Source organism: Hemitrygon akajei, unplaced genomic scaffold (genome assembly GCF_048418815.1).
Source record: "Hemitrygon akajei unplaced genomic scaffold, sHemAka1.3 Scf000096, whole genome shotgun sequence".
Lineage (NCBI taxonomy): Eukaryota > Metazoa > Chordata > Chondrichthyes > Myliobatiformes > Dasyatidae > Hemitrygon > Hemitrygon akajei.
In genome coordinates this window covers 624,901-651,966 of record NW_027331982.1, presented here as the reverse complement: position 1 = coordinate 651,966, position 27,066 = coordinate 624,901, and the positions used below count along the sequence as shown (strand labels likewise).

The 27,066-nt window shown below is 45.3% G+C and overlaps 2 protein-coding genes across 5 annotated transcripts in view; one reads left to right on the top strand and one right to left on the bottom strand.

The window, feature by feature from the left end:
* LOC140722997 (NACHT, LRR and PYD domains-containing protein 3-like) overlaps positions 1 to 27,066 on the bottom strand; it is a 299,766-nt gene that overhangs the window by 31,529 nt on the left and 241,171 nt on the right. The window contains exons 1-2 of one of the 4 annotated variants that reach the window (XM_073037618.1): positions 11,406 to 11,532; positions 2,655 to 2,822 (exon numbers count right to left, since the gene is read on the bottom strand). The exons of 2 other annotated variants lie outside the window; for them this stretch is intronic. The gene's annotated coding sequence lies outside the window, so the exon portion shown is untranslated. Of the gene's footprint in view, positions 1 to 2,654; positions 2,823 to 11,405; positions 11,533 to 27,066 lie in introns of those variants that run through there. One more of the 4 variants, XM_073037619.1, reaches the window with a different exon arrangement.
* Positions 1 to 27,066, top strand: part of LOC140722996 (NACHT, LRR and PYD domains-containing protein 3-like) — a 725,328-nt gene that overhangs the window by 494,367 nt on the left and 203,895 nt on the right. The window lies entirely within an intron of this gene.

Genomic DNA, 27,066 nt, shown 5'->3' with positions numbered 1-27,066 from the left:
ATCACTCTTTGCTTGCTACCTTTAAGGAAATTTTTGAATCCATCTAACTTTCTCTCTCTGTACCGCATGGGACCGTATCTTCCAGACCAAGCTGTCATGAGGCACCTTGCCAAAGGCTTTACTGGAGTTCAATGTACAACATCCACTCCCCCACCCTCATTGATAATCATCTTGAAAAACCTTAAAAAGTATTGTTGAACACAACTTTCCATGCACCATGCCATGGTGACTCCTGATCAGTCTCTGTCGATACAAATGTTTGTAGATATTCTGTGTGTGACTGGTCCATACTGCGGGAAATTATCTCCCGCACCTACCCTTCCATTTCTCCACTCACCATCAAAAAGCCAAAATGGCAACCCGTAGTAAGATTATGCTTCTCCAGTTACTCAAGTTTCCTATCCCTAAGTATCAGCTCCAAGGGTTTGCCCACCCCCGATGTAACACTCACTGGTCTATCATCCCCAATATTTAAACCCATTGGGTTTATTGAATTACATAACAACATTTGACAGCCTCCAATCATGTGTTACTACCCCTGTGGCCAGAGAGAATGCAATGTTCATTGTCAATGCCCCGTAATCACCCCTCACTTTCTGTAGTAACATGGTGTTTATTGGTAGATTGACCAACATCACTTTCTTAGCAGAATGGCAATATTATGCTATATTCACAATCACTGTCCATCTCATTGGTAACTCTGAATCAAAGCATTCATTAAGCACCTCACCTATCACTGCATCGTCCAGGCATGTTTCCATCTTTGCTCCTCAGTATCCTACCCTCAGCTATTCCTCTTCCACTTCTTCACCCACATGTAGCACGCCTTGGGCTTTCCTTCATCCTACTTCCCAAGAACTTCTCAAGTTCATTTTGACTGCTAAGTCGCTTCTTAAGTTCCTTCCAGGATACCATATAATTCTGTAGAGCCTCGCTTGAGTGTTGCTTACTGCACCTAAATAATGCTTCCTTTTCCCTCTTGCTTAAATGTTCTCATCCCTTGTGAACCACGGTTCGTTTATATAAACATTCTTTCACTGTGTGTGGAACAAATCTACCCCGAACTGCATTCAAGTGTTCCTGAAACAAACTTCACAGTTCCATCTTGCATTTCCCTTTGAGAATGTTTTCCCAATTTACACCCCCAAGATGCTTCGAATACCATTGTAACTATCCATCCACTGATTAAATACTGCCTCGTATCGTCTGCTACTGTCCTTGTCCATGACCATGATAAAAGCTGGGGTGTTGTGGTCTCTATCTCAAAAAGGTCACCCATCTTGACATCTGTCACCTGACCGGCATCATTGCCTCAAACTACATAGAGTATGGCAAATCCTCCAGTTAGCCCATCCACATACTACGTCAAGAATCCTTCCTGGAACACAATGCATTCTGCCCCATTGACACATTTTGGAACAAGGAGGTGGGATCAACAATGAAAGTTGAGATCAATAATAATAATGACCTTGTCGTTTTTTCACCTTTCCCAAAACTGCCAAGTTATCTGCTATCATTATCCTAGTGGCTTTGGGGGAGGCCTATAGTATACTTCCAGAATGATAGCCCCCTTCCCTTTTCTGATTTCCACCCACATTGATGTCCTCTGTTTATGTAACTGTCATATGATTCCCAATTAGTAAAACAATTCTCCCCCTTTCACCCCCACCCCCTCCATATGTATTATGAAACAATTAAAACCTGGAGCATCAAACACCAATCCTGCCCTTGTAACAGTCCGGTCTGTGTAATGGTGATAACATGTACCATCCATGTTCTAAGTTACTCGTATTCTTAATACATATTGTATTGAATTAAAGACATTTCCAACTGACAACATGATGCCCTGTCCACATCCGATCCTCCCACAGTCTCTGTGAACTTTGCATCTACCTTTATATCAACTCTTCTATCATCTGACCAAACACTCTCATTCCCATCCCGCAACGACTGAGTTTAATCCGACCTCGGCAGCTCCAGCAGTCCTGGCTGCAGGGACATTTATTCATCTCATGTACAGATATGACCCATGCCTTTGGTACAGGGCCAAATGGGAACATGACTTCATTATAAAACCTAAATATGCTTAATCACAGGTTCGTAGGTTCTGACAATTTATTAGTAGAAAAGCACTTGATGGCGACAGGGTATACAAGTGTAAATTATTGGTTGGCATTTGCTAGTTAAGACTGAAATGTGGTGCTGGGACATTTGGCTTCCAGAGGGTTTGCGGAGGCTTGTGCGACAACATACTTGAGGGCAAGTATATCGTTGCAGCTTGCAATAGACAGAGGAGTCAATGACATGTTGCTGTAGTTCACGGTAATTCCACATTTCTGCAATCACGAGAGCAGGAGAAAACTGCGGCCTCTTATAAAGGGAGGAAATTCTCAACGCATTTTGAGATTATTGTGACGTAACACAGCCAAGCAAGGAAACAGCAGAACTGATAAGAGTTTGAAATCAGCAAACAATATGAGGGAATGTGCGTGGCTTCACATAGTAATTAGCAAATCTGCAGTGAGTGCAACTGGGTCTGACAGACGCATACTGGTATTCCGAGGCTGATTCAGTCCCACTCCAGCTATTTCCTACCTTCCTTGGTACAGAAATGTAATACCAAAAGGACCAATGTTTGGGTAAATAAGACTCACCAAACTCTCTCCTGACTCAATCAATGGAGACGCCAAGTCAGATGGGTTATCTCCATTTGCTGCTCTCCGTCTTCGGGCTGCTTCATTGTTGCTGTTCACTCGTCTTCAGTTGTGATTTTCTTCCTGTCGTGGGCTTTTCTTCCAATAAATCTCGCAGGTCAGGTCTAACTTTAACCAGAGAGATAATGAAGCATGTTACTCATACAAAGTAGAACAAAGAATTAAATTATTGGAACTTAAATCTTGAACTCATATATAATGATGCGAGTGAAGAAATCTGTAACTGCCCCTTACACTTTCCAAAGCCTGACATGGGATACAAAGAAACACACACAAAATTGCTGGAGGAACATATCAGATTAGGCAGCATCTGTATGTCGACTCTACTCTCTTCCATAGATGCTGCCTGGCCTGCTGAATTCCTCCAGCATTTTGTGTGTGTTGCTTGGCAGCATCTGAAGATTTTCTCTTGTTTGTGATGAGACACAAAGAAGTCATCACTCAGTCATGGTATAAGGTACAAATCATAATGCATAGAAGTAGAATTAGGTGATTCGGTCATTCTAGTCTACTCCAAAATCAATCATGGAGGATTTTTTTTTCCAACACCGTATTCTTGCTTCCCTGCTATAGCAAGCAACCTATTTAGCAATCCAGAACATGAATATACCCAACGACAGCCTCCACCACCCTCTGTGGCATCAAATTCCACAGATCAACCAACATTTGGCTAAAGTAATTGCTCTCATCTCAGTTTTAAAGTGAAGCTTCTTTATTCTGAGGTGGCACTCTCAGATCCCAGACTCTCCGTCTAATCAAGACACCCTCTCCATTCTCACTGCAACCAAACCTCTTGTCATTCAGTCGGTGTAAATAATCACCCCTGTCCTAACCCGCCAACCATTTGAACTCCACTGAACACAGGCCCAGGGCCATCAAATGCTCCACATGCATAATGCTTATCATTCCTCGGATTATTCTTTGAACCTTGTTATCAACAACTGTACTGAATGCATTTCCGGGGTAAAAATACAGGACAATTGGTACCAGGATAATGTACTGCTAAAAGCTGTGTGGTTTCTTCACTCTTCTATCAACTGACACAAAACGAGAGCTGGTGCGCTGATCCATTCGCAGGAGATTTAAAATGTTCCATGTGAATGTAATAAAGAGAAACGGGAATCACAAGAAACACTCAGCAGGTAAGGAACAACTTTTGGGAGAGGGAAAATGTTACCGATTCGGTTTCCTGACCTTTCGTCAGAATGGATTCATCCAGATTTTAGTGGAAAATCTCTGGTTGTTCTCCATGGAGAGGACGGGACTGAGGGACGATCTGACAGAGGTTTTTAAGATTATGAAAGACATAAGTAGAGTAGACAGGGAGTATCGTTTCCCTGTTTTGAAATGTCTAATACCAGAGGACATGCAATGAAGGTGTGAGGGAGTAGATGCAATGGAAATGTGAGTGTAAGTTGTTTTACTCAGAGAATTGTGGATGCCTGGAATCTGCTGTCTGTTATGGTGGTGGAAGCAAATACATCGGAGGCGTTTAAGAGACGTTTAGATAGGCAGATGTGTGTGAGGAAGATTGAGCGGATACGGACATTGTGTAGGAAGGAGTCATTAGTTTTTTTTAGATAGGCACATGGATGTGAGGAAGATTCAGCGGATACGGACATTGTGTAGGTAGGAGTCATTAGTTTTTTTTAGATAGGCACATGGATGTGAGGAAGATTCAGCGGATACGGACATTGTGTAGGTAGGAGTCATTAGTTTTTTTTAGATAGGCACATGGATGTGAGGAAGATTGAACGGATATGGACATTGTGTAGGTAGGAGTCATTAGTTTTTTTGGGTGGGTTTAATTTATTTTCAGCTGGTTTGGCACACCATTGTGGACGAAGGGCCTGTTCCTGTGAAGTACTGTTCCATGTTCTGTATCTTCAGCATCTAGAGTTTCTCTTTGACTCCCACTGGCAGATAGACAGGTGAGAGTGAGGGGGAATGTCCAAATGTGAATTCAGTTCTGAAACCCCGGTCTATTTCTACCGGTGCAAACACAAAACAGGGTATTTAATCACAGCCTCTCCCTGTGAGGGATGGAACGGGAACTCATTCTCTGCTTTGCTTCCAAAGGAAATTCAGAACCAAACATCTGAGCACAGAACAGAAATACTCGCTCAATATCTCACAAACCCGGACAACTTGATTCCCTGATTCATTTTATCTGGGTCAAAACATGTGGGGTATCCCAGGATGCAACCCCAGAGGGTCACAGTCCTCACCGAGAGCCTCGCACATCTCACACTGAGAGATTCGCGCTACCAATATCCAGCCACCGGAGACGTCTGCTTCATTGAGCCGCATCTGTAAAAGCACCAACGTAGACTGAAGCCCAAACACTGACAGTTCCATATTCCTGGAGCCCCCATCCCAAGATTGTATCTCAAGCACCAGCTCTCCCAGGGCTCTTTGTTGCCGGAAATATGCGGCAGTGTCTCAGCTAATCCCAGTTCAAAAATTTACACTCCCACACCAACCCGTGACAGAACTGGAGCCTGATGATCCTTTGTCTGGACAGGGATCAGCCGGGAGACATGGGCACGGGGTCACAAAGAGGGTGCTGATACATTTCAACTTCTCTCCACAGTTACACTGAACATACTTGTTCATTATTTTATTGAGTGCGGTGTAGCCCAGGTCAATTAGCAGCCACTTTCCCCGTCGCATAACAGGAACAAAATGTTGTAAATATAAATTTTAAAATATAGCACAGGAAACTATGTACAGGAGATATTTTTGTTCTTTTGATGCACAAAACACTGACTGACTGCAAGAGGTTTGACACAGTGAACAGAATTGCATAAATGCAATCTCTACAATCATTAGTAAAAAATCATCCATCCCGCCCAGTGAAAGCTCAAAGTATCCTCGTATCAACCGCGGCTGCTGAGGCCCCTGTCTCTCCTCCGAGAGTCAGTAACCGGAGAGTGATAAACATGTTCAACTCTCCTTCCAGCTCTGCTGAGCGGTTGCCCTGGCGACGAAGGAAGTGGCTCGCAAAGATAACTGAAAAAGGAAATAATACACTCAATGTGACATTTTCTGAATTTCATTAATGCAAAGATGAACTGAACAGTCAGCCATTTTGTGATGGTGATCCTAAAATTCCACTGGTTGTATTTACCCTGTCGAAGTGCATTCAGCAAATCTCATGGTAGTTCCAGCTCTACAGAACTCTCGGCACTGCAGACGCTGGTCCAAAATAAAAACACATTGTTGGATAACACCCGTCGGCAACAAATGTCGAATATGTGTCGAACGATCAAATTAAATTCACAGAGCCCTCAGAGCGCAGACATAGGTCTATTAGCCGATCCAGTCCGTGTCATGTTCGGTGTGGTCCCATCCCCCTGCACCCAGCCCTCTATACCTCCCTCATTCATTTACCTACCCAAACTTCTCTCAAATACTACAATTGAACCTTTATCTCTTACTTCCCCCTCAGGAACCCTTTAAATGTGTCACATTCTCAATTAAATTCACGATCTTTCCCAACCTGAGTGGAAAATGCCTACCTGCATTCATCCTTTTTATACCATCATAGATTTCCATGTTTCTAGCGGGGCTTGGAACCTAGGATCCATGGACCCTTTCTTTAATTGTAGGGGCAAATGGCGTAGAAAAGTTGGAACCCTGCTCGGATACCCCCTCATTCCCTTGTATTCCAGGTAATTAAGTCCCAACCTGTTCAACCTATCACTGTAATTATTTCCTGAAACACCAGCAATGTCCGCGGAATTTTCCCTGCACACTTTCACTCATCGATATCTTTCCTCGCAGTTCGGACCAGAGCTGCACACAATTCTGCGTATTTTGGAATCATTGTAACTTTTACAACTTTAGCATTAATATCCCGACCCTTCTTCCTAATGGACAATATGCCCAAAAATCTCTTTACGACAAAGGAATTGTGGATCTGTAACATCCACGCCAGGACAAGCAGCCTCAAAACGATTATTTTCCACAAGCAGTAAGCCTGATCAACACCTCTACTCACTAACCACACCCTCCATACCCCACCCACTACTAGCATAACATTACCTCACAGCTCTAGACACTCCTGTGCCTAACGTCACTTTATGGACAGACAATCAATGTCACAGAGCAGACAATTGTGCAATATTGTAAAGGAAGAATGGCTGAATCAAAAATGCAATAAAGTAGAAGGTCATATTAATAACAGCAAAGAAATGCACAGGAAAATTAAGGAAATTACAGCAATTTAGAAAACCTCTACAGGATGCATAGGATCAGCAGACGTAACCAGCTAAAGTATGTGACAGTTGAATTCAGTATATAGATCAGCTTTTTGAAGATTAATAGAGGGGAACCCCATAAAATAAACATCCAAATTCTGGCCCACCTATTACCAAAGAAGAACTAAAGCAATGAAAAGCATGAAACAAGGTAATGTCTCTGGACCTGATGAAATTTCAGTGGAAATGATACAAGCCCCAGAAGATCTGGGCATGGATATTCATTTTGAAGAGTTTAATGGCATATATGAGTCTGGTGTATTGCCTGACGGTCTCTTGAAATCAGTATTTATAATTCTGCCTAAAATTCCTAGAACTATTGACTGCGGAAATTATAGAACAATCAGTCTTATGAGTCACATAATAAAGATTTTGTTGATAATTGTTCTGAGTCGAATTAAAAACAAGTTAAGGCCAGAAACTTCTGAACTGCAATATGGGCTTATGGAGGATAGAGGAACAAGGAACGCAATTTTCATACTACGAATGCTTTCAGAAAGGGCAATTGAGTGTCAAAATGATGTCTTATTATTTTTTATTGATTTCACTAAAGCATTCGACAAAGTGTAACATGAAAAACTATTTCAAATTCTTACAACTAAACATTGACGGAAGGGACCAGTGACTTATTCAAAATTTATATTGGAACCAAACAGTGGCTGTAAAAATTGATGATAATATAAGCAGTTAGACTAAAATTCAAAGGGGAGTTAGAGATGCGTTGCCTCACCGGAATTATTTAATATCTATACTGAAATGATTCTCAGAGAAATAGAAGACACAGATGGGATAAAAATTGGAGGTGTTTGCATCAACAATATAAGATAATCAGACGATACCCCCCTAATAGCAAGTGCTGCAGAAGACTTACAAATCCTCCTAGACAAATTAGAACAAACAAGTGCAGATTTTGGTCTAACCATCAACGGTAAAAAAAAACACATATATGGAAATATAAAAAGGGCAGGATACTCCCAACTGCCAATTGTCCATCGGTAACCAAGAGATTGAACAAAAGATCGGCTTTACATACCTTGGTAGCTTTATATCACAAGATGCTAGAAGTAAAGTAGAAATGAAAAAGAAGAATTGCCATTGCCAAAACCAACGTCCAAAACATGAATAAAAACACAAAATGCTGGCAGAACTCAGCAGGCCAGACAGCATCTATGAGAGAAGGTGGTGACGACGTACCGGGCCGAAACCCTTCATCAGGATGCTTCCTCCCATAGATGCTGTCTGGCCTGCTGAGTTCTGCCAGCATTTTGTGTTTTTATTTATTTCCAGCATCTGCAGATTCACTCGTGTTTCCAAAAAATGAAACCCATTTTTACCAACAGACACATTTCTATGACAACAAGGCTTAGGCTACTAAAATGTTACATCTGGTCAATCTTGCTGTATGTTTCCGAAACATGGACTGTAACACCTGAACTCCAAAAAAACTTAGCAGCAACAGAAATGTGTTTTTTTTTTCCAGAAGAATGCAGAAAATATCATACAGAGATAGGGTAACTAATGAGACGCTACTCCAACGTGCACATGCAAAAAGATCTTTAACGAGAACATTAAATGAGAGGAAACTTAAATTCCTGGGCCATGTCATCAGAAAGGGAGAAATAGAATGCCTTACATATGCCTGGGAAACGCGGAAGAGGAAGACAAACAAGAAAATATATGTACACTGTGAAAAAACTAACAGATCTAAGTGTGTGAAATATCATTGACGCTGTGAGGAGTCATTGGATGTGGAGACCCATGATCGCCCAGGTGTGTAACGCGCAAGGCACATGCGGAAGAAAAATCAATGTCAGTCTCACATGTCCAGACACTCCTGTGAATAACGTCACTTTATGGACATACAATCAATCGTTTTAAACTATCATACTTTATGTATTGTGTTTTGTTTATTATTGTGGTCTCTATGATTATTTTTTTTTTCTGTCTTGCTTTGGATCCAGAGTAAGAATTATTTTGTTCTCTTTTACATTTGTGTACTGGAATGACATCAAACATTTTTGAATCTCGAATCCTGGGGAAAATGCCACGACCAACCCCATTATTTATATTCCATCCTGATTTCATGAACTCCTACAATGTTACCCTCATTCTCATCTGGACTAAAGATCCAGCTCAGCGAAATGCTAGCATTGACTCGGCCCTGTAGTCCAGGCAACATCTTCAGCAATCTCTTCTGCACCCTATCCAGCTTGATAATATATTTACTACAGTCGGGTGAACACAACGGTACATAATACTCTGTGTAGCCATGTACATTCCTGTACAAATCAATGGCATGAATAGTAAATCACAGAGATCTCAACACTGACACTCACATCCCACTCGTCACAGGCCTCCATTCGCTAGAACCATCTACATTCATCCCCCTCTCCTTCTTGTTCTCGAGCCCGGTGTGAATCCACCTCGCCAGCCCCCTGTGAACCGCACGTGACCGAACCTCCCCGATCAGCTGCCATGCAGGATCTTGTTACAGACTTCACCAAAGTTCAGATGAACATCACTGCTCAACTATACCTAACGCCCTAGTTCATTCTTAACTAATCTCCAAAATACTTGACAGATATGATATCCTATTGGACAGTGTTGACGGTGATTTCCCCATAACCAATGCCCGACCGCCCGGGATTTCAGCTTCACAGCAGACTGAGAAAATTCCGATCACAGCTGCAGAATTATCAACCAGGACTGTAGCCCGTATATTGCCAGTTCCATATCATCAGAGTCACCAGCCCAATATTATCACCCATACAAAGACGCCTTGGTGCCGGTAATTTGCCGTGGAGTTCCTGCCAGTTCCGATTCACAAACTAAAGTGGAATTGGAAGCTAATGACTCTCTGCCAAAGCTGGTGCTCAGGCCGTTTCCCCGGTCTGAAAAGAGGATACACTTCAGCCTGACCAATGCAGCTAAACCGAGCACATTTGGTCACAATCTTCCTGCTGTGTGGGATCTTGCCCAGCACGACTGGCTGCCATGTTTCCTGCAGTGTAGCAGGAACAAAATGTAAAATTATAAAGTAGAAAATGCCGGGAACTCAGTACATCAGACTACATCTCTGAAAGGAGAAATGGTGGAAGACCCAGTTCCAGAACTGAGACTGTCCAAGATGCTGCCGATCTGCTGAGCGTCTCCAGTATTTTCACCTCCTTACCTTAAATTTCCTGCAACTGTAGTATTTTCGCCATCATCATTTTAACACACAGATAGTAACTGATTGCCACCCTAGACTGTAAATGCCACCCCACCCCAAACAATTTGTTAGTTCTGAGTTCATTCTGACCCTGGTGTAATACATCCCACACAGTCAATGCTCACAGCATCCTTTCCTCCCACTATCATTCTGTTACATTTGCTCCCGAGGCCACTGTCTCTACGCTGACAGGCGGTGACCACAGAGCGATAAAAACTGCAACACTTGCTGCAGCTCTGACGGGCCGTTACCCTGGAAACAGAGGAAGTGGCTCACCGAAAATAACCGAGAAAGGAAATAACAAACTGAACATCAGATGCTATGAGTTCCATTATGACAAAGATTAACACTGCAGCCATTTTGTAACGGTGAATCTACAATTGAAATGGTTGCTTTTACCCTGTCACGTGTTGTGTCCAACTAAACCTCTGGTATTCCTAGCGAACAATAACTAAATAATTAACTAACTAGCTAACTAAATAAATAAATAAACAAATAAACAAACAAACAAATAAATAAATAGAAAGGTGCAATACAAAACTTCACAATGAAGACAAAGTTTAGAAGAGAGATTGCTGAAATATATCATTGCGGCATTGGGATACAGGCTGGGCAAACATGAACAAGACTTAACTCTCGCATTAATAGGGCCAGACATCGGGAAACACTGTCAGCATTTCGGCAAGTCGTAGCAATGGAAAGAAGATGGAATTTAACTTCCTAGTCCCCCGAGAGGACGTGAGATCTGGATCTCACTGTCCTGTCTGAACGGGGAAAGATGAAACTACTCATACACGTGGAGGAGTCTCCCGAGGGTGCGATTACTCTGTTTAACCCTCGAGTCTGCAAGAACACAACCGGCTGAACGGCCGCTTCCAGTGTGCTGGAAATATGTAAAACAATTATCGACCCCAGGCGTCGATCCAGGTGAAGTTTGGATCCGATACCGGGCCGGGTGATGGAGGTAAAGTTCACCAGGTACATCTTAATGGATGGGTTCAGTCTCGGCATCACCACTTCATCCCGGTCCTGGGACCAGAACACCAGGGGCTGAGCTGCGGCTCATCTCAGGCGGTTCGGTGTGAAGGTCCCATAACCCGGACCGACCCCTGCAGGTTGTGTCCAGGAAGCGGGACGAGGCCGCCAGTTCGAGGAAGTTAACGGGACTCTCTGCACAACATCAGGTTTCCCTCCCCCGGGATCGGCTTCAGTACTCACCGATGGGAAATCGTCGGTCGCGTTCACCCCGAGTGACCCGCCACAATATTGACCGATGGGAACTTGATCAATTTGCCCCGCAGACAGCGATCGGTCCACCGGCTCCACGCCAACGATCCGCTTCAACAGAGAACGGAAATAAAACCCCGCCCATCCGGAGACTGTGAGAGCGGGGGCGGGGCCTCGGAAGCGGAAACAGCCGATGCTGCAGATCTGCGTTTGAAATGGGAGCGAGAAACTTGTCGGGTGGAGGGTCTCCCGTCTGAACCGATGACTCTGCTCCTCGCCCCTCACACACTGCCCGACCCACCGCATTGTAACTATACCGATAACGCATTTTACACGTTATTTCATATTTACACCAGCTATATTTTTTATTTTGCCCTCGGTACCTTTGGCGTCCCCATCGCTCCACCTCTCCGATCTCGGAGTTACGGATTCGATTCCCATCCCGATCCGATACACAAGTCAGACGCGAAAAGGTTTCATTCAAATCACTTCTATCTTTATAGGTAATAATATTATTCACATTCCTCCAGCCTCACTGGACAGGATCACTGAAACATCAAGTGAGAAACAGCAGGAGAAGGCCATTCAGCCCCTCTAACCATCAACAAGATGGCGGCTGCTCTCCCATCTCAGCCACATGTTTCTGCCCGGTCCTCATTTCCTCGATCCCCTCGGTCCCCACACATCTGCCGGCCTGTTTTATGTGAAGACGATCAGTGAGACTTCGTCGTCCTCCAGGAATCAGTGTGGTAAATCTCTAAACCATATACTCTATAACCTTTTAGTTAATCCTTCATTGAATTAAATTCCATTTCTGCAGCCCCTTGTTGCCCCAACCACTCACCTCCCACCCCTGTCACTGTTTCCACCTTCCCACCTCCCCTCTCACCTGGATCCACCTCTCACTCCCCAGTTCTTGCCCCATCCCCACCCCTCACCTCTTTTCCCTGACTATTTCCCGTCCACACTCAGTCCAGAGGGAGGGTCTCAGACCAGAATGTTGACGGTCCATTTCCCTCCACAGATGCTGCCCGACCCACTGAGTTCCTCTGGCAGTTTGTTCTTTGGTCTGTGTAACCCGTGTTAGTATGGCGAGCGGGATTTTACACCATATTCCAGGTACAATCTTAACAAAACCCAAATAATTGTTACGGTAATTATCATACTTAAACAGTAGAAAGCTTGCAAAGGCTGGAAGTCCAAAGCATCACACAGACAATGCTGGAGGAACTCAGCACAACAGGCAGTATCTATGGAGAAGAGTAAATAGTCCACATTTTGGACCACAAGCCTTTTTCATTACTGAGGGATGGGGGGTGGAGAAGTGATCTGAATATAAAGGCCGGGGAAGGGAAAATGGCGAACTGGAAGCTGATAGGTGATAGGTGAAGTCAAGTCATGAGCGGGTCAAGGGCAGGAGATGAAAGAATTGGAGCGTCGTCAATAGGACAAAGGGAAAGAGGTGACCCGGGGGGAAGTAATAGACTGGTGAGCAGAAATGAAAGTTCAGAGTGGGGAATAGAGAAGTGGGTGGGGGGGATTTGATTAGTGGAAGGAGAATTCAATATCCATTCAATCAAGTTGGAGGGTACCCATGGAATATAAGGTGTTGCTCCTCCACCCTCTGGGTGGTCTCATCTTGGCACACGAGTAGGCCATTGATCGAGACGTCGGAATGGGAATCAGAATTGAAATGTTTGGCCACTGCGGAGTCCCCCTTGTGGCAGATGATATAGAGATGCTCGACATAACGGTCTCCCAATTGATGGCGGGTCTCACCAATGTAAAGCAGGCCGCATCGGGAGCACCGGACACAATAGATGACCTCAGTAGATTCGCAGTGAAGTGTTGCCTCACCTGGAAGGACTGTTTTGTGTCTGAATGGAGGTGAGAGAGGGGGTGTACGGGTAGGTGTAGCACTTAGGCCGTATGCAGGGATAAGTATCTGGTGGAAAATTAGTGAGGATGGGTGAATGAACAAGGGGATTGTGGAGGGAGTGGTCCCTGTTGACCCCTGTTTGTGACATCCTGAACAGATTTGTATCAATGCAATCCCTACATTCATTAGTTATCTCTCTATTGCAACTTAAATATCATATATTCCATACAGTGGATGCTCAAGGCATCCGGTCCTCCACTCCGGCTCCTGAGGTCACTGAGGGGCGGTGTCCAGAGAGCGATGAAAATGTTCAACACTCTGTAGCTCTGCTGGGATGTTACCCTGGTGATGGAGGAAGTGGCTCAGCAGAACTAACTGAAAATAGGAAATAAGGAACAACCTCACATGCTCTGAGTTTCATTGTGACAAAGATGAAAGCTGAGCTCTCAACCATTTTGTAATTGGGAAACTAAAATTCTAATGGCAGTTTTAACCCTGTCTCGAGGTGCCTCCATTAAATCTGTTCGTAGTTTCATCTCTACAGAACTTACAGCAGTGCAGAAGCTGTTACAAACTCAAAACACATTGTTGGATTCGAAATGTCTGTTCCAAATGTGAAATATAGGATATTTACACAATGCATTGTGGTGATAACCATTAAGGGTCATTTATTCAACTAAGTAGTTAAAATGCCATTATATTCTTGTGCCTGCAATTAACCTAAAACTACGATCAACACTAGGCATTCATACAGGTGATATTCAGATCCTGTTACTGGACAGAAGTATGGAAGATAATGTCCCTATATACAACTGAATACATTGAGAGTGTGAGCTCAGATCCTAGACTCCTCTCCTGTTTCAAACATCTTGTCCTATCACTCTATCCAGCACTCAGGATTTCATTGACATTTCTGTTCCCAGAGTCACCACCCCTCCATTGAGAACAGGCCCAGAGACACAAAATGCCCGTCATACATAAAACTTTTCATTCCATAATCACCCTTGTGAAATTTGTAAACAACAACTGTAATGAGCACATTTCCACGAATTGGTGCAGGATAATTTATTGAGTGAAACTGTGCTTTCCTTACTGCCCTGTGAACGGTCACAAGATATCTCCCGATGTTCAGTGTGCCAATCTGTGCATGGAGCCGAAAGAGATTGGAGAGATTTTCAACAAATTCTGTGTGCCTGTGTTTCCTTGGGAGACAGGAAGGGACAGTGGAAATGACGAAAGCCGGCCAGATCATGGATTGTGTACGGATTACACAACAGGTGCTTGCTGTCTTGAGGTGAATTAGGATGGATAAATCCCCATGAATAGGGTAGAAGCTGCAGGAGCCCTGCCGGACACGGATGTTGCTGGTATTTAAGGAGTAGAGTTACAGGGGTCGGTTGAACAGGTTAGAAATGGATTCCCTGAAACACATGAGAATGAGGGGAGATAGTAGCAGGGGTTCCCAATTTTTTTGTTTGTCATGGACCCCTACCATTACCATATACATCCTGAAATTATCTTTCTTCGCAAACATCCACGAAAACAGAGGAGTGCCCCAAAGAATGAATGACAGGTAAATATTTGAACCCCAAATCCCACCCCAAGCTCCCCCTCCCATGCATAAGCAGCAGCAAAGCAACAACCACTTCCCCCCCCCAGCAAAAAAAAACATCGGCAACCCCCATCGAACAATCAAGCCCGCAGCAAAGCATCAATAAAGACACAGACTTGCAGAACCCCAAAGACTACTCGTTCACCTGATTCGAAATACCACAGTGTGTGTGTCTCTCTCTCACCCTCTCTCTCTCTCACCCTCGCTCTCACACTCTCTTCCCCTTTCTCCGCCTCTCTGTCTTTCTCTCTCTCCCTCTCTCTCTCTCGCACCCTGTCTCTCTCCCTCTCTCTCACCTCTGTCTTACTCTGACACTCTCTCTCTCCCTCCCTCTCTCGCTCTCCCTTCCCCTCTCTCCCTCCCCCTCTCTTTCTCCCCCTCTCTCACCCACCTCTCTCCCCTCCAAATAAGGGAAAAGGTGTCATAATTTCACAGGTGAGCAGCCACTCCCTGTAACAACAATGAACAGACTCTGCCGAGATCCAACCCCTGTGAGGCTGCCAGGGCAGAAACATCCCAGTCCGAGTGCTCCGGCAGTGTGGGCACCAGCTTACTGACGACTTCACGGCCATCGTCAGCACTTCACTAATGCAGGCTTCACATCGGCCAGCATCATCCCTGCACCAAAGAACTCTACAGATTCAGAATAAAACGACTACTGCGGGTGGAACTGCCACCAATCATCACAAAGAGCGTGAAACGGCCGGTAATGACACAAATCAATAACTCCAATCCTGCCGCACTGGTTACTCACCAATATTCTTACTGATAGAACCGCTCTGTGACACATTCCAACTCTACCATCTAAATACAGCCCTGTGCAACTGGGTGTTGGACTACTGAACCATCCGGCTTCAGAAAGTCAGGATGTACAACTGCTCTTGACTCCCAATCATCCTGAACACGGACTGTGTGCTGATCCCATTGCTGTACACTCTGTTCACACATGACCGCACGGGCAAACACCCGGGGAATCACATTGTCAAGTTCGCCAACGACACGACAGTGTGGGGTCCATCACATATCAATGAGATGACATAGAGAGAGAAGGGCTCAAGGCCGGGTACACCCCAACCCACAAACTCACCCCACCACACCCTCATTACCACGAGTTTAACATTTCCTGGCACCCACCATATGTACAGATACTCTTGTGCCTAACGTCACTTTATGGACATACTACCAATGTTTTAAGCTATGACATGTTTTTATATAATTCTGATATTTATCTCTGCGATTTTTGTTCCTGCATGAGATCCACAGCAACAATGATTTATGTTCCCCTTTACAACAGTTCACTGGATTGACATTAAACAATGCTGTGTATTGAACCCTGGGGAGAATACCACGACCACCCACATTATCTCTACACCCTCCTGATTTTATAAACTCCGATAATGTTACCCCCATTCTCCTGTGGAATAAAGATCCAGCTCGGCCAACCACTCCCTATAACTCGGCCCTCTAATCCAGGCAGCATCTTAAACAAACTCTTCTGCGCCCTGATAATGGCTTTCCTACGATAGTATGAAAAGAAAACACATATTTAATTTTCGGTGTAGTCTTACCAACAATTTATATAACTACAATACAATGTCCATAATCGAGAACTCAATGCCTAACTGATGAAGGCCAGCATGATTAAATCCTTCTTTTCCACCCTCGATACTTGCCCGTCCACTTTAAGTGAACTGTACTCCTGTACTCCCAGATCGCACTGTTCCACAGCACTCCATGACCTCCCATTCACTATACCAGTCCCATCCTGGTTTGACTGCCAAAATTCACCATCTCTCACTTGTCCAAGTTGAAACCATTTGCCATTTCTCAGCCCATCTCTATAACTGACCCAAGGGCCCCTTGAAATTATTTGTAACCTGTTGCAATATGAAAAACAAACTTGCTAACGGTGCCAGGTATTCATGTCAAATCAATGGCATGAATAATGAAATACAGAGGTCCCAAAACTGACACGCACATCCCACTCGTCACAGGCCTCCATTCGCTAAATCCAATTTCAGTCATCTCCCTCTGCTTCCTGTCATTGAACCCGGTGTGAAACCACCTCGCAAGCTCCCCGTGAATCTCACGTGACCGAACCGTCCAGATGAGCTGCCACGCAGGATCTTGTTAGAGGCTTCACCAAAGTCCGCTTAGACAAAATCTCTGCCCTACGTCATCTATCGCCATCGTTACCTTTTCGGACATCTCCAGAATATTTGTGAGGTATGATGTCCCAAAATATTTGAGAGGTATAATATCCCACTGGGAATTGCGGTCGGTGATTTCCCCATAACCAATGTCTAACCACCCGAGACCTCAGCTTCACTGCAGATTGAGGAAATTCCAACCCGAGCTGTAGAATTACCAGCCTGGATCGAAGTCCATATACTGTAGGTTGCATGTTCTTAGAGACTCCATCCCTACATTATAACCCAGTCACAGATACTTTGTTGCTGGCCATTTGACGTTGTGTTCCTGCCATTTTCGGTTCACAAACTAAGGTGAGAGGAGACCCTCAGTATCTTCTGCCTGCGTTGTTGTTCAGGCTGGTTTACCAGGCTGTAGATTGTGAGAGGATACGGATACACTTCGGCTTGTCTCCAGCAGCTAAACTATCTTTGATTACTGTCTTCTTGCATTGTGGGATCTTGCCTAGCACAGTTGGCTGCGATGTTTCCCTCAGGGTAGCAGAAACACAATGTAAAATTATAAAATAGAAAATGCTGGGAACTCAGTACATCAGGGTACATCCGTGAAGGAGAAATGGTGGAAGACCCAGTTTCAGAACTGGGACTGTCCGAGATCCTGCCGATCTGCCGAATGTTTCCAGCATTCTCCCTTTTTACTTTAAATTTCCTGCAACAGCAGTTTCTCTTATTTTTAATGCAAAGATATTAACGGATTGGAGGGTTGCGGATTTTGTTCCCTTATTCAAGAAAGGGAATAGAGATAGCCCAGGAAATTATACACCAACGAACCTTGCTTCAGAGGTTAGTAAATTGATCGGGAAGATACTGACAGGCAGGATTTATGGACATTTGGAGAGGAATAATATGATAAGAAATATTCAGCATGGGTTAGTCAAAGGCAGGTCGTGCCTTACGAACCTGATGAATTTTTTTGAGGATGTGACTAAACACATTGATGAAGGAAAAGCAGTAGATGTAGTGCATATGCATTTCAGCAAGGCATTTGATAAGGTACCCCATGCAAGGCTTATTAAGAAAGTAAGGAGGCATGGGATCCAATGGGAATTTGCTTTGTGGATCCAGAACTGGCTTGCCAATAGAAGGCAAAGAGTGGTTATAGATGGGTCACATTCTGCATGGAGGACGCTGACCAGTGCTGTGCTTCAAGGATCTGTTCTGGCACCACTTCTCTTCGTAATTGTTATAAATGACCTGGATGAGGAAGTGAAGGGATGTGTTAGTAAGTTTGCTGATGACACAAAGTTTGGTGTGTTGTTGATAGTGTGGAGGGCTGTCAGAGGTTTCAGCGGGAGAGAATGCAAAACTGGGCTGAGAAGTGGCAGATGGAGTTCAACCAAGATAATTGTGAGGTGGTTCACATTGTTAGGTTAAACATAATGGCAGAATATAGCATTAATGGTAAGACTGTTGGCAGTGTGGTGGATCAGAGGGATCTTGGGATCCGAGTCCATAGGACACTCAAAACTGCTGCGCAGGTTGACTCTGTGGTTCAAAAGGCATTGGTGTGTTGAACTTCATCAATCATGGAATTGAGTTCAAGACCCAGGAGGTAATGCTACAGCTGTACAGGAACCTGAACAGACCCCACTTGGAGTACTGTGCTCAGTTCTCCTCATCTCACTACAGGAAGGATGTGGAAAAGAGATTTATAAGGATGTTTCTGGATTGGGGACCAACTTTTATGAGAATAGGTTGAGTGAACTTGGCATTTTCTTCTTGGAGGATGGAGCACGGGAGGTGACCTGATAGAGGTGTATTAGATGATGAGAGGCATTGATCGTGTGGATAGTCAGAGGCTTTTTCCCAGGGCTGAAATAGCTAAAACGAGAGGGCAATGTTTTAAAATGCCTGGAAGTAGGTACTGAGGCGATGTCAGGGCTAAGCTTCTTTTACGCAGACAGTGGTGAGTGCGTGGAATGGGTTGCCGGCGGCGGTGGTGGAGCCGGATACAGTATGGTCTTTTAAGAGACTTTTGGATATGTATGTGAAGCTTAGAAGAATAGAGGACTGGTAACCCTAGGAAATTTCTAAATTAAGTTCATTTTTGGAACAGCACTTTTGGCCGAAGGGCCTGTGTACTATGCTGTAGGATCTCTATGTTTCTATGCTTCTGTGTTCTCAGTTCATTGCATACAGCCAATGCTCACAGCATCCTTTCCTCCCACTATCATTCTGTAGCATTTGCTCCCGAGGCCACTCTCCCTGCCCCGAGAGGCGGTGACCACAGAGCGATAAAAAAAAAAAATGTGGAACTCTTCTTGCAGCTCTGGTGGGCGGTTACCCTGGAAACAGAGGAAGTGACCACCAAAAATAACCGAAAAGGGAATTAACAAACTTAACATCGTATGCTGAGAGTTTAATTATGACAAAGTTTAACACTGCAGCCATTTTGAAATGAAGAATCTAAAACTGTGAAGTCTGCATTTAACGTGCTACATTCCATTAATCGTCTAGTAGCTCTGCCTAACAAAAATGATCAATACTTAGCTATCAATAATATATGAACCACTGCAGTGAATATACCCAGTAACAGCCTCAATCACCATCTTTTGCAACAAACTCCACAAATCGACAAATAAAGGGGAACATAAATCATTGTTGCTGTGGATCTCATGCAGGAACAAAAATCACAAAGAGATAAATATCAGAATTATATAAAAACATGTCATAGCTTAAAAAAACTGATATGTCCATAAACTGAAGTTAGACTCAGGAGTGTCTGTACACATGGTGAGTGCCAGGAAATGTTAAACTCGTGGTAATGAGGGTGTGGTGGGGTGAGTTTGTGCGTATAGGTGTACCAGGCCTTGAGCCCTTCTCTCTCTATGTCATCTCATTGATATGTGATGGACCCAACAACTGTCGTGTCGCTGGCGAACTTGACAATGTGATTCCCCGGGTGCTTGGCCGTGTGGTCATGTGTGAACATAGTGTAGAGCAATGGGCTCAGCACACAGCCTGTGTTGAGGATGATTGGGAGTCAGGAGCGTTCTGCATCCTGACTTTCTGAAGCCGGTTGTTTCAGTAGTCTAACACCCAGTTGCACAGGGCTGTATTTACATGGTACTGCAGATCTGTATTTTTATTGATGCATTGCTGCACGCTTCGGTGGGGGTTCCAGATGTTTTTTTTTTGGTGGGAGGGGTTGTTGCTTTGGTTATTCGCAGACACAAGAATTTAATGGAATTTTTAACCACTTAATTGAACAAAGAAGGACACTTAACGATAATCACCACAATGTATTGTGTGATGTCCTTTGTAAATATCCTATAGTTGACATTTGAAACAGACAGGCCGCATCCAACAATGTGTTTTGATTTTGGACCAGCTTCTGCACTGCTGGAAGTTCTGTAGAGATGAAACTACCAACAGATTTACTGGAGGCACCTCATGACAGGGTTAAAACAGCCATTAGAATTTCAGCTCCACATTAGAAAATGGCTGAGAGCTCAGTATTCATCTTTGTCATAACGAAACTCAGAGTATGCGAGGATGTTCCTTATTTCCTATTTTTAGTTAGTTCTGCTCAGCCACTTCCTCCATCACCAGGGTAACAGCCCAGCAGAGCTACAGAGTGTTGAACATTTTTATCGCTCTCTGGTCACCGCCCCTCAGTGACCTCAGGAGCCGGTGTGGAGGCCCGGATGCCTTGAGCATCCACTGTATGAAATATATGATATTTAAGTTGCAATAGAGAGATAACTAATGAATGTAGGGATTGTATCCATGCAAATCTGTTTAGGATGTCACAAACAAGGGTCAACAGGGACCACTCCCTCCACAATTCCCTTGTTCATTCATCCCTCCTCACTAATCTTCCTCCAAATTTACACTGGGGAGACCCGCCATCAATTGGGAGACCGTTTCGTCGAGCATCTCTCTATCATCTGCCACAAGGGAGACTTTGCAGTGGCCAAACATTTTAATTCTGATCCCCATTCCGACGTCTCGATCAATGGCCTCCTCTTGTGACAAGATGAGACCGCCCTCAGGGTGGAGGAGCAACACTTTAGATTCCATCTGGGCACCCTCCAACCTGATTGTATGAATATTGAATTCTCCTTCCAGTAAACAAATTCCGCCCACCACCCACTCCTCTATTTCCCACTCTGAACTTCTATTTCTGCTGACCAGCCTATCAATTCCCCCTGGGTCCCCTCCTTCCCTTTCTCCTATTGACAACTCTCAGATTCTTTATTCTCCAGCCCTTAACCTGTCCATCACTTGTCTTCACCAATCACGTTGCACCTCCCCTCTTTCTCCATCCCGACCTTTTTATTCAGATCACTTCCCCTCGTCCTCAGGAATGAAAAAAGGCTGGTGGCCCAAAATGTCGACTGTTTACTCTTTTCCATACACACTGCCTGTTGTGCTGAGATCCTACAGCATTTTGTGTGTGTTGCTTTGGATTCAACGTTCATGCCAAGGAGCTGGAGACTAACCAATCGGTATATGAGGTGTTGCTCCTCCAGCCTGAGTTTGGCCTCATCATGGCGGTAGAAGAGGCCATGTATGGACATGTTCGAATGGGAATGTGAAGCAGAGTTGAAGTGAGTTGGAAGCGGGAGATCCTGATTCGAAGAAGCGGTCCCCCAATCTGCTTCGTGTCTCGCCGATGTGGAGGAGCTTCACCGGGAGCACCGGGTGCAATAGATGACCCCAACAGACTCACCAGTGCAGTGTTGCCTCACCTGGAAGGACTGTTTGGGGCCCTGAATGGTGGTAAGAGAGGTGGTGTAGGGACAGGTGTAGCACTTACGCTTGCAGGGATAAGTACCAGGTGGGAGATCTGTGGGGAGGAACGTGGGGACCAGGCAGTCGCGGAGGGAACGATCCCTGCGAAAAGCAGAGAGGGGTAGAGAGGGAAAGATGTGCTCAGTTGTGGGGTCCTGTTGAAAGTGGTGGAAGTTGCGGAGTATAATATACTGGATCCGGAGGTTGGTGGGGTGGTATGTCAGGACAAGGGGAACTCGGTCCCTGTTCCGGTGAAGGGAGGATGGGGTGAGGGCCGAAGTGCCGGAAATGGAGGAGGTGCGAGTGAGAGCATCATTGATGACGGCAGAAGGGAAACCACGATTCTTAAATAAAGAGGAAATTAGAGATGTCCTGGAATGGAAAGTCTCATCCTGAGAGCAGATGCAGCGGAGATCGAGGAACTGGGAACAGGGAATAACATTTTTGAATGTGGCTCCATCCCAGTTTCACTCTGCCTCCTCCTCCAGCTGCCTATCACCTCTCTCATCGTTCTGCCTGCTTCTACTACACATAGTGCTTTACCTTCTTTACCTTTCCTCCCTATCACCTCTCTGCTTCCCCATTCCCACCCCTTAATCTTTCCCTTTACTACTTTTTCACCTGGCACCTACCAGCCATCTCTTTCCCACCCTACCCCCATCTTCGTTATAGGGCCTCTGCCCCCTCCCTCTCAGTCCTGCCGAAGGGTCTCGGCCCGAATCGTTGACTGTTCGTTTCCACGGCTGCTGCCCGACCTGCTGAGTTCCTCCAGCGTGATGTGCGTGTTTCTTTGACCCCGGCACCTGCAGAGTATTTGGTGTAAAATCCCGATCCCCACACTAACACGGGTTATACAGACCAAAGAACAAACTGCCAGAGGAACTCAGTGGGTCGGGCGGCATCTGTGGAGGGAAATGGACCGTCAACATGTCGGGCCGAGACCCTCTCTCTGGACTCAGAGTGGACGGGAAATAGTCAGAAAAAAGAGGTGAGGGCTGTGGACGGGGCAAGAGCTGGGCAGTGAGAGGTGGATCCAGGTGAGGGGGAGGTGGGAAGGTGGAAATAGTGACAGAGGTCAGTAGATGCGTGAAGACCGAACGGGATCGAGGATTGGATAGAAATACGTAGCTGGGATGGGAGAGTAGCCGCCATCTTGCTGACGGTGTTGGTGCTGCTGTTTCTCACTTGGTGTTTCAGTGTTCCTGTCCAGTGAGGCTCCGGAGGAATGTGAGTAGAAATTAGTGTTTATGAATATAGAAGCGACTTCAATGAAACCTGCACAAATCGGCAGGGAATTGTGGAACGGACAGGGATATGAATCGAACTCGGAACTCTGAGAACCGGGAGTTGGAGAGATGGGGACGGGAAGATACAGCAGAAAAAATCAAAAATGTAGCTGGTGTAAAATGTGGCGGATGGGTCGGGCAGCGTGTGAGGGGCGAGGAGCAGAGTCACCGGTTCAGACGGGAGACCCTCAACCCGTCACGTGACCCAGGTTCTGGCTCCCATTTCAAACGCAGATCTGCAGTATCTCAGGTTTTTGCTTCCGAGGCCCCGCCCCCGCTCTCGCAGTCTCCGGATGGGCTGGGTTTTCGTTCTGTTCTCTGTTGAAGCGGATCGTCTGCTGGGAGCGGGTGGACCGATTTGTATCCGGGACAAATTGATCAAGTTCTCATCGGTCAGTATTGAGGCCGTTCACTGGGGTTGAAAGCGACCGACAATTTCCCATCGGTGAGTACTGAAGTCGATCCCGGGGGAGGGAAACCTGATGTTGGGAAGAGAGTCCCGTCAACTTCCTCGAACTGGCGGCCTCGTCCCGCTTCCTGGACACAACCTGTCGTGCTCGGTCCGGGTTATGGGACCTTCACACCGAACCGCCTGAGATGAGCCGCCGCTCAGCCCCTGGTGTTCTGGTCCCAGGAGCGGGATGAGGTGGTGATGCCGAGACTGAACCCATCCATTAAGATGTACCCGGTGAACTTTACCTCCATCACCCGGCCCGGTATCGGATCCAAACTTCACCTGGATCGACGCCTGGGGTCGATAATTGGTTTACATATTTCCAGCTCGCGAGGAAGCGGTCGTTCGGCCTGGTGTTCTTGCAGACAGAGGGTTAAACAGATTAATCACACCCTCGGGACACTGCTCCACGTGTATGAGAAGTTCATCTTTCCCCGTTCAGACAGGACAGTGAGATCCAGATCTCTCACGTCCTCTCGGGGGACTGGGTAGCTTATTTCCATCTTCTTTCCATTGCTACGACTTGCCGACATGCTGACAGTGTTTCCCGATATCTGGCCCTATTAATGCGAGAATTAAGTATTTATTTCATTTGTCTGAGTTTCTCTGAATTGTGCACACTCCCTCCGGAATTTCCAAAGAAGCAACCCAGGCTGTCTAATGTTTCCACACGATTGAAATGGGGAATCATTATTTTGTACAGAGGTTGAGTGAAAATCGTGTCTCCGGTATTCGCCACACAAATCAATACATTGCAGCAGTACATTGAATAAAACAAATCATTCTGGTTACAGAGAAAGTGCAGTGCAGGTAGATATGTGGTGCAAGGTCACATCGATTTAGACTGTGAGGTCAGGAGTCCACTCATCACGCTGTTCGCTTCTAACAGCAGAATGGACACCGTCCTTGAGCCCGGTGGCATGTTTCTGTTTTATTTTATCTTCGCCCCGTTGGGGCATTAGAAATGAGAATGTTCAGGGTTATAGGGATCTTTCATTATGTTGTTTGGTTTACTGATTTACTGTAGTGAGAAGTGTAGACAGAGTCCATGGAGGGGAGGTTGGTTTCTATGATGTGCTCAGCTGTGTCCACAGTTCTCCGCTATTTCATTCAGTTAAAGTAAGAGCAGTAGACATACGAATATGTGAAGAATAGGGATGGGATACTTTCTGCGGTGCATTGATAAAGTGTGTAGAGTAGAAAAGGACATATAACAAAGTTTTTGTTGTTTGTTCTGGCTTTGTTATATTGGAATCTGTTATCTACTCGTGCGTACTATTATTTCAGGGTCTGTGTATTGCGGGAGGAACATCAGAGATCGCCCTTGATCCCATTCTCCCATCTGGGTCCATTTGCTCATCCCCTGCCCATCTTGTTCAACCTCTGTCCGGCCTGTATGCCACCACCTCAATGATATATATCAACCATCTTGTTCAACCTCGGTCCGGCCTGTATCCCACCACCTCAATGATATATATCAACCATCTTGTTCAACCTCGGTCCGGCCTGTATCCCACCACCTCAATGATATATATCAACCATCTTGTTCAACCTCGGTCCGGCCTGTATCCCACCACCTCAATGATATATATCAACCATCCTGTTCAACCTCTGTCCAGTCTGTATTTCAGCAATGATTATTCATCAACAATCTTTCTCCTGCCGTTGTCTTCATTGTGATGTATTTTGCCTTACTGAGTTATTTCTGAATTCGCTTTTTTTTTGTTACCAGAAAATACCAGAGAATTTGTTGAATGCAGCACAAGGCAGTGTAAAGGCAGCCATTACAATCTTAGCTTAAACGTTACAAAATTGAAAAGGAGGAAATATGGTCTTGAAATAAATATCAGCCTTGGCTGAGTGGTGGAGCAGACTCGATGGACCGAATTTCCTAATTCTGTTCCTCTGTCTTGTCTTTCCATGACTGGACGATGACTCTTTCCATATCAGGTTTTATTACGTGTGACGGACAATTACAGATTTGTTCACTGAGGGATGTCCGTGTGGGTGTTGTAGGGACCGGTGCTTGGAGCCCAGTTGTCCCCAAAGTGAGTCAACTATTTGACCGAGTAACCAAATTCAACATTTCCATGAGCAAACACGAGGTAATCTGCAGATGTTGGAAATTCAAACGATACACACAAAATGCTGGTAGAACACAACAGGCCAGGCAACATCTATAAGGAGAAGCACTGTCGACGATTCGGGCCTAGACCCTTCTTCAGGACTAATTGAAAGGAGAGGTACTAAGATATTTGAAAGTAGTTGGGGGGTGGGGGGGAGAATGCGAAATGATAGAAGGCCGGAGGGGATGGGATGAAGCCAAGAGCTGGAAAGGTGATTGGCGAAAGTGATACAGAGCTGGAGAAGGGAAAGGATCATGGGACGAGAGGGCTCAGGAGAAAGAAAGGGGGAGGGGGAGGACAGACGGAGATGGGGAACAGACAGGTTGATGGGCAGAGAGAGAAAAAATGAACACACAACTAAGTATGTCAGTGATGTGGTAAGAAGGGGAGGAGGGGCATTAACAGAAGTTAGAGAAATCAATGTTCATGCCATCAGGTTGGAGGCTACCCAGCCGGTATATAAGGTGTTGTTCCTCCAACCTGAGTGTGGATTCATCTTTACAGTAGAGGAGGCCATGGACAGACATATCAGAATGGGAATGGGGCATGGAATTAAAATGTGTGGCCATTGGGAGGAGCCGGGGTCGGGATCACTCTCTGCGGGCCGAAGATATCACTTTCCCATCGATGAGTATTGAGACCGATCCCGAGCGGGGAGATCCGATGTTAGTCGTGAGCCCCGAACTGAGGGCCAATTAATCATTTAGTACCCAGTTATATGTCCTCGTCAACATTGTGTTTACTTCACTTAATCTGCATTGAATGATCCAAACCAGGAGCCCAGGCCGTCTATTTCCGAAGAATTGAAATGGTACTCCCGCCAACAGGTCACGTGAGGCTGTGTTCCGCAGATCTGCCCCGCCCTCCGGTTTGTGACGCAAGATCACGTGGTGTTGGAAGTTCCCGGATGGGTGGTGATGCTTTCTCCGTGTTGTGTTCGGGAAATCTGATGCTGGCCCCCGAATGCCGTTAAGTTCCCCCAACTCACCTCGCTTCCTGACGCTCCTCGCATTTGTCCTTGAGCTTTATGGCTGTTGTGTCTTCTCCCAGATTGGGGTGGGTGAGAAAGGTGAACGTCCCAGGTTGTGGGCATCTTTGATTTAAATGCCTGCTTTACCGAGGGACTAGGAAGTCTAGGGGGCAGAATGGTTTCTGTGATGTGCTGATCTGTATCAAAAAGTCTCTGCAGTTCCTCACAGTCACTGGCAGAGGAGTTACCATGCAAAGTCGTGAAGTATCTGGATGGGGAATTTTCTATGGTGTGTTGATATGGTGAGCGTCAAAGTATATCTGGCAAAATTCTTATTGTTTGCTCTAACTTTGTCATTTTAGAATCTTTTATGCAGTA